Source organism: Urtica dioica, chromosome 4 (assembly GCF_054948205.1).
Source record: "Urtica dioica subsp. dioica isolate 48M chromosome 4, U.dioica_male_clone48M_v1_H2, whole genome shotgun sequence".
Classification (NCBI taxonomy): Eukaryota; Viridiplantae; Streptophyta; class Magnoliopsida; order Rosales; family Urticaceae; genus Urtica; species Urtica dioica.
Genome location: NC_142759.1, coordinates 27,798,764 through 27,813,506, shown reverse-complemented (window position 1 = coordinate 27,813,506; position 14,743 = coordinate 27,798,764). Strand labels below are relative to the sequence as shown.

At 45.2% G+C, this 14,743-nt stretch overlaps 1 long non-coding RNA gene across 1 annotated transcript; it reads left to right on the top strand.

Moving 5' to 3' along the window:
- The first annotated feature begins 8,244 nt into the window (after positions 1 to 8,244).
- LOC149401446 (uncharacterized) lies at positions 8,245 to 10,679 on the top strand. Its single transcript, XR_016296615.1, has 3 exons — positions 8,245 to 8,537; positions 9,761 to 9,893; positions 10,448 to 10,679. It is a non-coding gene; the product is annotated as an uncharacterized LOC149401446 (long non-coding RNA).
- Positions 10,680 to 14,743: the final 4,064 nt, after the last annotated feature.

Genomic DNA, 14,743 nt, shown 5'->3' with positions numbered 1-14,743 from the left:
GTTAATTTAATTAACGAACTAGAGTGAATTGGGTTAATTAAATAACTGATTCGTGAAGGATTTCAAATTCACAAAAAATTTACAAAAATAAGAACTTAAGTCAATTAATATTCAAAGCATTCAATTAATTAACCTAATTTCTAATTCAATCATTTAGTAAATTAACTTTACTCACAAAAAAATCATAACCTAAGCTAATATTCAACCAATAAGTTAATTAATTAACCTAACTCACTCCAGTACGTTAATTAAATTAACCTATTCGCGAAAGAAGTAAGGGCATTATGCTCTGAACCGAGTATATGGGATATTTGCTTAATAAAATGAAATTTGGGTTATTCCCCCAATAAGAATGGCAAACTTGGCTAGTTACAACAAATTTCACTTCATACTTTTCTCACCCGTCAATTAATTTGTGTTAATTATCGTTAATATGCACTGATTTTTTATGATTTAATATTTTTGGCTGTTGAATCGTCAGTTAATTTATGTTAATTACTGTTGTTGGCCCGTCTAGGGCCAACGGGAACAAAGGCATCTCTTCAATCCACGTGGCTGGTGCGAGGTCTCGGGCGGCGAAACCCCGACCCAACCGGGGGCCGGCCCAAACCAATGGCCAAGTCAATGGCTCACTCGGCCATTGGGCAGTTCACTCGGCCAATGGCCGAGTGAACCCTCCAGCCACCAAGGCAGTTCACTCGGCCATTGGCCGAGTGAACCTTCCAGCAGTTCACTCGGCCAATGGCCGAGTGAACCCTCCAGCCGCCAAGGCAGTTCACTCGGCCATTGGCCGAGTGAACCTTCTAGCAGTTCACTCGGCCAATGGCCGAGTGAACCCTCCAGCCGCCAAGGCAGTTCACTCGGCCATTGGCCGAGTGAACCTTCCAGCAGTTCACTCGGCCAATGGCCGAGTGAACCTTCCAGCCGCCCCTGCAGTTCACTCGGCCATTGGCCGAGTGAACCTTCCAGCAGTTCACTCGGCCATTGGCCGAGTGAACCTTCCAGCAGTTCACTCGGCCAATGGCCGAGTGAACCTTAGCCGGCCCAAGCTTTTCACTCGGCCAATGGCCGAGTGAACCTCACCACCATGTTCACTCGGCCATTGGCCGACCCAGCCACTCAATGGCCGAACCAAGCAAGGTCACTCGGCCAAGGGGTCTTCAAACCACCCCTTGGCTGCCTATAAATACAAGGGTCCTTCCCTTGACCCAGGTAATCCATTCTTGAGTACTGAAACGCTGCCGAACTCGTACCTCGCTCGTTTCTCTCAAGCTTTGGCCTCTAAACACCCCTAAAACCTCTATACTCCACCTCAATCACACTAATGTTGAGCGTCGGAGAGGTAAACAGGGGCACCCCCCCTGTTTCCCCTTTGTAGTTCACGTGTTCCCTACTCCTTTTCAGGTACTCTGACGAACTCAAGGGACATCCACAGCTAAGGGACGACTCGGGATACCGGGTCCGACACGCTCGGGTCAAGACGAGACCACTTGGTCCGGCCTTGGGTCTAACCGTCTTTGGCTCCTAAATAGTTGTCCGAAAAACAGCGACAACATTTTGGCGCTAGAAGGAGGGGACCACCGAACTTAGCACGCTCTCCCTTCCATTCCACACTTTCACCACTCCAACGACTCTCGAGAGATGAGTCACCTACCCACTACCTCCGCGGGTACCCGAGCGACGAGCTCGAGGTACGGTCTCCGACTCCTCGCACACCGTCTTGAAGGGCAACCTCGCGATAGCGAGAGCCAGCCCCAAGACCCGGTGAACGACCCCGAGGCCGAGCTCCGAGAGGACACGGCCCGGCGGCTCGTGGAGCTCCTTGACCGTCCCGGTGTTGACGGCTCCCTCATCGCCGATCTCCTCGGCTACGACGTCGAGGATCGATCTGCTCAGGATGACTCCGACCCCGAATACGTGGAGGAGTCAAGGACCAACGAGGCCACCCCTAGCCTCGCTCAAGCACGACCCGAGAGGGCCAATGGCGCGTTGGCCGATCCTTTGTACCCGGCGCGACAACAGGCACGGTCACAGTCCCGGGGACTCGCCCCCTCGGTTTCAAGAGGTGGCCGGACACGGCCCCTCGCCGAGGAGAGAGCGACTCTGGTCGACGATGGAGCCGATAGCCGAAGCGCTCGCCGGACGACCCGACCAAGGGCGACCTCGCCTCGTCACGCACCAAGCGTGGACCTTAGAGAGCGCTTGACGGCGCAGAGAAACTCCCGAGGGGAGGATCTCCGCCAAAGGCTAAACTCTCGAAAGGACGCGCTCCCCGCCGCAACTCTCGGCCGACCTCAGGCCAATGTCGTGGACCAAGCATCCAACGAGCGCCAACCGGTGACTCCCATGGCCCCAACGGTCGGCCCCGCTAACGGGCTTGATATGGTCACGATGATTCAGAGTCTCCAAAATCAAATCATCGAGATGAGGGAGTCAGGGAGGCAAAGGCCGTATGGAGGGATCGAGGAATCATACTCTCCCTTCGCCGCACAAGTCCTCGCGCAGCCATGCGTGGGAAACTTCAAGTTACCGTCCATTCCCCCCTATGATGGACGTACGGACCCCCACTTCCACGTCCAACACTATGAGACGTGGATGACAATGCAAGGGCAGACGGACGCCACCCTCTGCCAAGCCTTCAGCCTGACCCTCACAGGGTCGGGCTTTGAGTGGTTCCGGAGTTTGAGGCCTGGAAGCATCCCGTCCTTCCGGGCCTTGCGAGAGGCTTTCCTCGCTCGCTTTGCCACGCTTGTGGCACAAAAGAATTCGAAGACCCACCTCTTTACCATTCGACAGGGGAGAGATGAGACATTGAGACAATACCTCTCTCGCTTCACCGAGGAGTCTCACAAATTCGAGGGCTTCGACGACAAGGACGCCATCACAGCGATCACCGAGGGAGTTCGCACGAGCGACTTCCTCAAGTCCATTGTCGGGCAAGTCCCGCGGGACATGGCGGAGCTGATGACGAGAGCCCGCACACATATGGGAATCGAGGACTATCTCGATGGCCGAGATGGCCGAAAGTCGGGAGGACAAAGTAGTCGCCACCGCGACGAACAAGACGAAGATCGTCCCGACCCTCAGAGGAAGAGGAGCAGGGGAGGCCGGGCCCCTAACGGTCGCCCCCTCTCCGATCCAAGATCGTCGCACGTTGATAGCTTCCGAGCGTTATCAACGTACACCCCACTGAACACTCCGCAAGAGCGGATCTTAGCTCTGCACCGCGACAAGCTAGGGAGTCCGGCTCCTCTTGCGAAGGATCCCGCGAAGAGGGATCGAAATAAGTTCTGTGAGTACCACCAGGATCACGGGCATCTGACGTCCGAGTGCTATCATCTTAGGCGTCAGATCGAGGCCCTGATTCAAGACGGGAAATTAAAAGAGTATGTCCTGAGAACGGTCGGGACGGCCGCGGTGCACGAAGGCCGTCCACGGCAAGGGAGGAAGGGTCCAACGACGGTGACTGTCACGGACCAGGCAGCGATTGAAGAACCGGAGAGCTCGCAGCTGCATGTCGTGGGCTCGATCATGGGTGGCCCGGAGTTTGGGGACTCGTCCACGCAAAGGAAGAAGTACGTGCGCGAGGTTTCCCGAGGAAAAGTTGCGCACTACATCAACCATACGTACGAGGCTCCCCCTCCGGCCCCGTTCGAGTCCATGTTCTTCACCGGCCAAGAGGCGACACGAGTTCTCCACCCGCACAATGACGCAATAGTCGTCTCGGCCCCGGTCGCCAACAATCTCGTCCGAAGAATCCTGATTGATAACGGCAGCTCGGCCGACATCGTCTTCAAATCAGCGTTGGACAGGATGAAGCTAACCGGACTGAAACCGACCCCAATCTCGACCCCACTCTTCGGCTTCTCCGGGGAGAGGGTCATGACGGAGGGCACTATCGACCTCCCGGTCACCTTCGGGACTCCGGGGGGCTCGAGGTCACCCGCATCGTGTCCTTCCTAGTGGTGAACCAGCCCTCAGCGTACAACGTCATCATCGGCCGCCCGACTCTCAACCGATTGAAGGCTATAACGTCTACCTATCACCTGATGATGAAGTTCCCGACTGAAAAGGGGATTGCCATCATGTTGGGAGACCAGTCGATGGCGAGGATGTGCTACATCCAAGGCGTGGACGGGAAAGGGAAGGAAAAGATGGTGAGCGCCATCCTCTAGCTCGGTCAAGTTACAGAAGCTGGCACTGCAGCGGAAGCCCGTCCCCATTTCTCATTATGTCATTTTGTTTCCGGTTTTAAGACAATCTCGAATTTCAATAAGGCCAATGGCCCAGGGATGTAATTTTTGACTATTTTTGCATGATAATTGTATCACATTTCACCTCGAAGTCTTTATCTTGCTGCATTATAATTTCTAGTCTCCTCTACGAGTACACGAGAAACTCGGGGGGCTAATGGGAAACAATGCTCAACGAAGAACAATGCTCGACGAAACTAGAGTTCGCTCGCTCAACAAAAAAAAAAGAAAAAAAAGTACAATAAAGACGTGCAAATCGATTATGCCTTCGTTGGCAAATCGAGAAAATAAGACGCGCACAACGCAAAAAAGACGTGCAAATCGATTATGCCTTCGTTGGCAGGTCGAGAAAATAAGACGCGCACAACGCAACAAAGACGTGCAAATCGATTATGCCTTCGTTGGAAAATCAAGAAAATAAGACGCGCACAACGCAAAAAAGACGTGCAAATCGATTATGCCTTCGGTGGCAAATCGAGAACATAAGACGCGCACAATACAAAAAAGACGTGCAAATCGATTATGCCTTCGTTGGCAAATCGAGAAAATAAGACGCGCACAACGCAAAAAATACGTGCAAATCGATTATGCCTTCGGTGGCAAATCGAGAACATAAGACGCGCACAATACAAAAAAGACGTGCAAATCGATTATGCCTTCGTTGGCAAATCGAGAAAACAAGACGCGCACAACACAACAACAAAGACGTGCAAATCGATTATGCCTTTGTTGGCAAATCGAGAAAACAAGACGCGCACAATACAGCAAAGACGTGCAAATCGATTATGCCTTCGTTGGCAAATCGAGAAAACAAGACGCGCACAATACAACAAAGACGTGCAAATCGATTATGCCTTCGTTGGCAAATCGAGAAAACAAGACGCGCATAATACAATAAAGTCGTGCTAATCGATCACGCCTTCATTGGTGGGTCGAGAAAATAAGACGCGCACAATGTAACAAAAAAGACGTGCAAATCGATTGTGCCTTCATTGGCAAGTCGAGAAAACAAGACGCGCACAACACAATAAAGCCGTGCTAATCGATCACGCCCTCATTGGTAGATCGAAAAAATAAGCCGCGCACGATCAACCCGAGACCATAGGCCGTCCCTCGCGACGAGCGAAGGCCTTTCCTCATGACGCAAACCCGAGAGCGTTCATCCCGCATCCGTATAAAAGCGTAGATTTTGAGTTTCCACTCGATCTACGCTCGACCGGAAACTCGGGGGGCTAATGTTGTTGGCCCGTCTAGGGCCAACGGGAACAAAGGCATCTCTTCAATCCACGTGGCTGGTGCGAGGTCTCGGGCGGCGAAACCCCGACCCAACCGGGGGCCGGCCCAAACCAATGGCCAAGTCAATGGCTCACTCGGCCATTGGGCAGTTCACTCGGCCAATGGCCGAGTGAACCCTCCAGCCACCAAGGCAATTCACTCGGCCATTGGCCGAGTGAACCTTCCAGCAGTTCACTCGGCCAATGGCCGAGTGAACCCTCCAGCCGCCAAGGCAGTTCACTCGGCCATTGGCCGAGTGAACCTTCAAGCAGTTCACTCGGCCAATGGCCGAGTGAACCCTCCAGCCGCCAAGGCAGTTCACTCGGCCATTGGCCGAGTGAACCTTCCAGCAGTTCACTCGGCCAATGGCCGAGTGAACCTTCCAGCCGCCCCTGCAGTTCACTCGGCCATTGGCCGAGTGAACCTTCCAGCAGTTCACTCGGCCATTGGCCGAGTGAACCTTCCAGCAGTTCACTCGGCCAATGGCCGAGTGAACCTCAGCCGGCCCAAGCTTTTCACTCGGCCAATGGCCGAGTGAACCTCACCACCATGTTCACTCGGCCATTGGCCGACCCAGCCACTCAATGGCCGAACCAAGCAAGGTCACTCGGCCAAGGGGTCTTCAAACCACCCCTTGGCTGCCTATAAATACAAGGGTCCTTCCCTTGACCCAGGTAATCCATTCTTGAGTACTGAAACGCTGCCGAACTCGTACCTCGCTCGTTTCTCTCAAGCTTTGGCCTCTAAACACCCCTAAAACCTCTATACTCCACCTCAATCACACTAATGTTGAGCGTCGGAGAGGTAAACAGGGGCACCCCCCCTGTTTCCCCTTTGTAGTTCACGTGTTCCCTACTCCTTTTCAGGTACTCTGACGAACTCAAGGGACATCCACAGCTAAGGGACGACTCGAGATACCGGGTCCGACACGCTCGGGTCAAGACGAGACCACTTGGTCCGGCCTTGGGTCTAACCGTCTTTGGCTCCTAAATAGTTGTCCGAAAAACAGCGACAACAATTACTGTTAATAATTAATTGCGATTATAAGTATCAAGTTACTTTATTTTTTTAAAAAAAATTGATTTTTTTTTCTTGAACTGTCAGCTAAGAGTTACTTTTGCGATTTTTTTATAAAATATTTAATTCTCTTTATTGTACTAACTGATTCCTTAAATTGTAGAATTGTAATTACTGATATGGGCTTATAAGATTAATATATGTTGGCAATTTTTTTAAAACTTTTAAAGCGTTGGCTATATTAAAATTACAACGTTTCAAAAGGCTAGTTGACTAGAATGCCCTTTTTATTTGTAATTATAGCTTTACATCACTTTTATATGACATAATATCAGTCATATCTATATTTATGTTTCTGTTATAGTTATATGATAATCATATGATCATAAAAACGATAAAAAAAATTCAAAAAAAGGTTAAATCTTTTGTTTATTACTTATTTCGAATTCAAAGAAACAATAACTTTTAATTAGAAAACCAAACCTAATTAATCATTGTTATTACAACTTTATAAAGTTAAATCATATTTCATGTTAAAACTTTAAATTGTATAACATTTACATTCAATGTAGTAATAGAGTATTTATAATAAATAAAAATATACTAATGTCAAAACTATATATCTTTTTATATTGAAATGTTAATATGTGATATGACCTCAGCCATATCTATATTTATGTTTTGTTGATAGTTATATAACAATATACAAATATACATTATTACTGGTGAAGTCAGCTTCATCTTTATAGTTTATAATGATGGACAACAATCATGTTAAAGTTGACAATGACGGTATATACATGTAAACTACAAGTATTTTGTACAAAAATTATTAATTATCTTTGGTTTAGTCATAATGAAGGCATTTCAAGTGTGGTCTATGTTATATGACATGATCCTAAAAGTGTGGTCTATGTTATATGGCATAATCCTCGTCGCGAGCTCCTCCTTCTACTTCTTCCCTCCCTCTCTCTCTCTCTCTCTCTCTCTCTCTCTCTCTCTCTCTTTCGTTGTTATGTCGGTGTAAAAAATAACTAATAATATTAGTCTATATTAACTGTTTTTTCGATGACAATAAACTAAATAATTAAAACGTTATTGATCATGAAGTCAATTAGGATACTATATATATACATATAGCATATCACCATTCACGAAGGGAAACTGTAGCGACTCGAAATTTAAGCTTAATGTTGTAAATTAAGTTTTTCAAAAGGACGAGAAAATTATGTAAATTAATTTTCTAAGAATCGTTTCCATCATTTTGGGTTGGAGTAATAAGTTTATCGAGCGATTTAAGATATTTTAAGGTAATGGAAAATCTCGGAATGAATAAAGGATTTATCGAGTTCGTCTGGAATAAATTATTTTCCGAGGAGATATTCCGGAATTTAATTTAAGAAAATAAATTCTCAAGGACGAGAATTATTTCTGAGAAACCTTGAATATATTTGAATTAATCGAGAACGTACGAGAAAATTCTCGGTTTGAAGCTCTAAATTAAATGTTCGTTCAGTTACGATTTTAGTCACAAAGTTAGTGATAAGGACGTTGTTGTCATGTTTTCGGGCTCATTTGAAAGAAAACAAGGAAAAAAAGGGGTTGGATTGTAAATAAAAGGATAAGTATTGCATTTCCACGTCATCAAGAGTTTGGAAACTTTTTGTAAGTGATGTATATCACTTGGCCGACTGAGGCATTTTGCAAACCAGGGAAAAAAAAAGAAAGAAGAAGAAGAAGAAAGAGAGTTCGGGGGAGAGAGCGAGAGAGAGACCGAATGAGAGAGAGAGAGAGAGCGTGAGACGGAGTTGAGCTCTCGGAGGAAGAGGAAGCTCGGCCGATAGCAAGTCACCGAGACTCGAAACCCATCTCGCGCGGCCGCCGTGACCGAGGGAAAGGAAATCGCCGCGAGCCGCCGTGGCCGGCCAACCGGGAAGCGAGCGCCGGGAGAGAGAGAACACACCCCGGAGAGTCCAAATCCACGAAAACAAGGTAAAAGAAATCAAACCCAAATTGATTGGTGATTCTAGGGTTTGAACTGCAAATTTGGGATTTTGGTTTTCTTGTTTGATTTCGTGGAATTGAGTTGCTATTATGGTTGATGGAGCTTGATTTGTGATGATGTTACTCGGATTGTAGATTGAAATCATTGATTGGAATTTTCCTTGAATTTTTTGGCCGAATTTCACAAGAGATTAGAGTTTATGTGAACGTGAATTGGGGCTTTTTGGATTCTGAAAGTTTTTGTTGTTGTTGATTTGATTCTGTGTTTGAAATTGTGGTTGAGACTTGTTGTGTTTGGATTCTGGACGGTTTGGTGTTGATTTTAGTCTTGGCCGTGATGTTTTGTTGGCCATGGGATTTTGGTTGTTGAAAATTTGATTGGAATTTTGGGTATGAGTTAGTATGGTTGTTGCCAATTTTGGAATCAAATTTGTGGTTCGCGATACCTCGGAATTTATTTTGTAACGTGTTAACGAGGTTTGTTTCGATTGTGAGCCTTGTTATCGAGGGTCTAGACGTGTTTAGGCGGGCTACGCAGAGCCCAAAACAGCGGCGGTTCGGGACGACGAGGACGCGGCCCGAGGAATGACGGAGCCACCGCGCAAGTGTCGACGAGGCGAGGCCGAGGGAACGTCGAATGGATAGCGGCGTTTCGATTTTGGCTGGAGACTCGCGAGTGTCCAATTAGAGTTTTGCGAGTCAAGAATTTCCGAGTCTCGCCTCAAGTTATTTATGAAGTTTTGAATTATTGTAAAAGTCGTTTATGATGTAAAAGATAAAAAAGAAAAAAAAATATTATCTCGTTATTATTATTAAGCTCGTTTATGGATTTTAAGAGTTTAAGACTCGGTTGTGAGTTAAGGTTGGATTTTTCGGTTACTTGAGCTTAGTAATAATAAAATTTGATATTTCTTTGGAATTCGGAAAAGAAAAGAACGATACTTGCTTGCTAGAGTTATTCTCAGTTTTCGTTATAGAAATGAGATTAGATTCGTTCAAAGGAGAACGAGCTTGCTTATTAGAATTATTTCTCGGTTTTGAGATTGATCGTAGTTTTTCGTTCGAATTTACACGTTCTCGTATCGTTTGAAGTTTTGTTCCGAGGATATGTCTTTAGGTTCTACGATTCTTTTAAATCGTACGTTTGAATTTGAGTATCGTGAATTACTCATAGGATTCTGATTCAGAATCGTTTTGATTTACCGTGATAGGACTCAAGATTGAAAGTCGTTTAGAGGGTTCACGGAGTAAGTGAACGTCTGGATTCTCGGTATTAGTGAACGTTCAGGTTCACATGACGAGCGAACGTCTCGTGGAAGAGCGACATTGACGCTTACTCTCGAGGTAGGTTATTATAACCCTTCTCTCTTGATTTTATGGTTTGGCCTAAAGTATATATTATTTTCGAAATGAAAATGTTTGTGAACGTGCCACGAAACCCAGAACCTTTTTTAGAAAATGTGGCGGAACTTCAATTCGGTATATCCGATTATGAAGTTGAGAATATTTTCGATATTATACATATATCCCGTATTTACGAAAGGAAATGTTTCGTATATCCTGGACAAGCCGGTTTCACACACACATGTATACGGTGCGGAGAGTGCACCTTGCTCTGATCAGAGGACTGCCACGGGTTAAGTTGGCAGGCGGCTCAGGAGATAGTACACGTTTTGGAAGTATCTAGGGACACATTTAAATTTCTGTCATTTATATTTCTGCAATTTACATTTCTGCAAGGTATACTTGTACGTGTATGGTGATTTACACGTGACAAGAATATTATTATTATACGGTAAGTATTATTTTCGAAAATCTTTTTAAAAATCAAACCATTACTATAGCACCTACTGAGCCTCAGGCTCACCCCTATTTCCTCAAATTCTTCTTATAATCAGGATGTGAGAAGGAGAAGGGTTATGAAGACCTCGGGATAAAGTGTGGTCGAGAGTTTGATGGTTTTCGCTGGATAGACTATCAAGTGTCGAAGGTTGGTTTTATATTTCCGTTTTCTTTCTTTTATCTTTGGACTTGTAAAGTAAATAACTGAGTATGCACCGTGGGTTAGTTTTGTAAAGTTTATTAGTGTTTCATTTTATACAATAATCACGCCTCATCTTTTCCCGGGGCGTGACAGATTACCACCAATCTATGAAGGGATAGATGATTTTATAGATGATGATGTTTCTCATTTATTACGTATTGAAACTAAGGAAATACACATTTAAACTACAAGTGTTTTTTACGAAAATTATTAATTATCTATAATTTGGTCATAACGAAGACATTTAAAGTGTAGTCTATGTTATATGACATAATCCTACATGTGTGGTCTATGTTATATGACATGACTCTCGTGGCGTGATCCTCCTTCTACTTATTCTCTCTATCTCTCTCTCTCTCTCTCTCATTCTATATGTGTGGCCTATGTTATATATACTTACTCCGAAAAGTTTTCCTCCACACCAAAGTGCCACAAGATGGAGCACTCGGTGCCAGCTGGGAGGGACCTTACATCATCGAAGAATACTTTGGGAACGAAGCATACCGATTAGAAAATCTAACTGCGGAGTTGGAAAAAAATCATTGGAATGCTGAGCACCTAAGATAATTTTACATTTAAAGTTGTAATTTCTTTTATCAAGCGGCTTGGTCGCAATGTCTTTTAAATTACAAAAAGCAACATGGCCGTAGCTTTATTATTCTGCATGTATCTAATGATTAATACTCTGCATTCCTCTCATCCTCTCCCTCATTCCCTTGAGCTCATTTCTCTTCATTAAAACAATCCACTTTGATTTATTTTCTTATCCTTATTCCGATCATGGATTCAAAAGGAAAAGCGTCGAATCAAGGTATAGAGCCAAGAACAACGATCGCAACTCAAAGATCTCTGACATTTGAGAAGGCCAATTTGTATTACCTCTACCGTTACGAAAATTCGGGAACAATGTTGGTATCGCAACTCCTCAATCCTGGCAGTTACCAGTGCCCTTTATGCGAGGAACAAATTGGGCTTCGTTGATGGATCTATGCGAAAACATGACGGATATGACGAACTACTTCACCAAGCTCAAGACTATTTAGAAAGAACTCAACAATTTTTTGCACTAAATGTAAATGATCAGGTTAGACTTGTGGAGCAATGATATAGATGATCAGTGTTGTTCAATCTGAATACATCATGGATTTCTTAATGGGGCTCAACGGCTCCTTCACATATTCTTGAGGTTAGGTCCTTCTCATGGATCACATTCCCCCGATCATCAAAGTATTTGTGTTGACTAAGAAAAAAAAAGGGCAATTAGCGTGGATACATGTGCTAATGAGTCATTTTCTGCTGCCGGAAAATGACCCCTCAAAAAGCAAAGTCACGCTTCTTAGTGAGCCATGACACGCCTCGCCGTAGGCCATGACACGCCTTGCCATGAGCCATGTTATGCATCACCATGGGCCAAGTCACGTCTCGCCGTGAGCCATACCATGCCTCGTCGCGGGCCATGCCAGGCCTTGCCGTGGGTCAAGTCGCCTCGCTGTGAACCGTGTCACGCCTCACTCTGGGCCAAGCCACGCCTCGCCGTGAGCCGTGATACGCATTTCCGTGAGCTGTGTCACACCTCGTTGTGGACCATGCCACGCGTTGCTCTCACTTGACGCGTTGTGGGCCATGCCATGAGTTTGACGCGTCTCGACCATTACTCAGCAAGCCTTTCCACATCTATATCCTGCTCCAAATCACCTTGCCGTGCCTTATCATTTCTCATCAAACCTAGGCATGCCTTGCCCTTGCCCCAATCAGGTCGAAGAATCGTGACAATGTACGTTTCCGGGCCAGTCATATATTTTCCTGCTCGAAAACACGTTTGCCTCCCAAAACCCAGGCCGGCCATGCCACAAGCAACCCGGATTGGCCCTTGGCACGATATTTTTGGGCCGGCCACACCCTTGGCGGGTCGGGTCAAGCAATGCTTTGTCTGCCCGAATTTTCCCTTGATACCTAACCTCCAGGCAACACCACTGTCGGCCCGACGTGCCCCTTGGCGCTATATTTTTGGCATTGTCGGCCTGGATTTTCCCTTGACACCAAACTTCTAGGGGTGTGTTCGGCTCGGAAATCTTTGACCCAAACTAACTCCGGGCCGGCCAAGCTGTGCCGGCCCAAAATGCCTCATTTTTAGCCCAAATTTGGGCCTGCCAGCACGCCCAAAACACCCCACATGGCCTTGCCACACGCCCAAGACATCTCCTCATGATAAAAATCCACTTCATCCTTATCCTAAAACACATAATGACATTCATAACACTTCAAAATGCTTTAATTTATGTTCTGGGTGTTTTGATCTTCGACCCTAAGTGATGTTCTCTTTGTCCTTAAAATCAAGTTTAATTTCATTTATGTTATTGCATTGACCACGCTAACCAGTTTTATTCTCACTTGGCTTTATGATTCAGAATTTGAGCAGGTTCATGATGATTGGAAAAAGCGAGAGACGAGATGACCTATATGTGTTGGTTGACGCTTAAGATAAGCAACTCGAAGATCAATGCAATATTTTTGTAGCTCATATTTTTTATAGTCGCCTTGGACATCCATCACTCAAGATACAATTCAACAATTAAGTAACATTTTACATTTTATTATATAGGATATAAATACTCATTGTTGTGTTCTCTTTAGCTAAGCAGCATAGAGCCCAATTTCATTATTCTTATAGTCTTAGCAATTTTCCTTTAGAATTGATTCATTGTGATGTTTGGGCTCCGTTTCGGACTATTTCTCACACTGGTTATTGCTTCCTCCTTATGCATGTTGATGACTACAGTAAATTCACATGAGTTTATTTGATGTCTGTTAAATCTAATGCACATATTACTCCTAAATTTGGTACTATGGTTGAAAAGTAATTATTTAGAACTATTGAATGTTTTAGATGTGATAATGCTCATGAACTTAAGTTCACTTACTATTTTTCGCCTAAATGCATCTTACATCAGTTCTCGGTGTTGAAAATCAGCAGGTAAATGTTGTTGCGTAGAGAAAACATCAGCACTTATGTATTGTTGCTTGTGCATTATTTTTCCAATCTCATAAAATTTTAGAATGAATATATCCTCAATGCTACTTATCTTATTAACAAGGCGCAGTATCTTGTTATCAATAATCATTTCATTTGCACTGTCATATTTAATAAGCATGTTTATTACCCTGTCGGTCGTTTTTTAAAATATTAAATTCCTCGTGACTTGCGAGGAATTTCATGTCGAAGTCTACAAGAAGGCCCGATCCAAGCCTACCATAGCAAAGAAGCTCATCTGAAGCGGGCCCGCAAAGACAGTCGAAGAAAAAAAACACAAAAAGGTCATATTCTCATTGGCGCGCCGCGCCATTCAACACGCGCGTGCGGCCTTCACTATGTGTCGCGCATGCGATCAGATGTGCGTCGCGCCTCGTATTGGAACACCGCGCCGCGCCAAGAGGTGCAGGACCCTCCTTGCTCCGTGTGCGCGACAAGCTCTACATGTGTACCTTGACTTCGCCCAATCCGATTATGGAGGTTTTTTTTAGCCCTCCAACCACTATAAATTGAACCCTTACCTAGAGGCAAAAGATACGCAATTCTTCATAACACAATCACTCGATTCCAAATTCGTGAAATACTGCCAAAGACCCTCCGCACTTGCTTTCATTCAAATCGAGCTCGATTCTTTCATTGATAGCAATCCGATTAATGTTGAGTGCCATTCCAGCTTATTTTCTTCTTCTTTTTATTCTAAAATCTTCGTGACAAATAAAGAACTTTCTTGAACTAAGAGAGACTACTCGAGTCTTTCAAGTTCTATAAACCTGGCTCGGGTGCGGCCACATGGTCCAGACTTGGGTCGACCCGCTAGAGGTCTTCAACATTGTTCAATTTTCGCCAACAACATTTTGGCGCTAGAATGAGGGGTTTCGAGAAACATTCTCGAGGTCCAACAAAAATCATTTCCGACTAAGAAATATAAGAAAACTTTCATCATAACTCTTTGATTTTCATGTCATGAACCCAGATTCCCAACACATCTGAGGGAGGCACAAACCCCCGTGTAGAAAACTCGCAATATAACTAGCACCGTTTGGCGCGGAGAAATCAAGACTTGCCTCTAAAAGCGATCACAAATCCGATCTCAGAGCAAGACATGCATGAATCATGTAT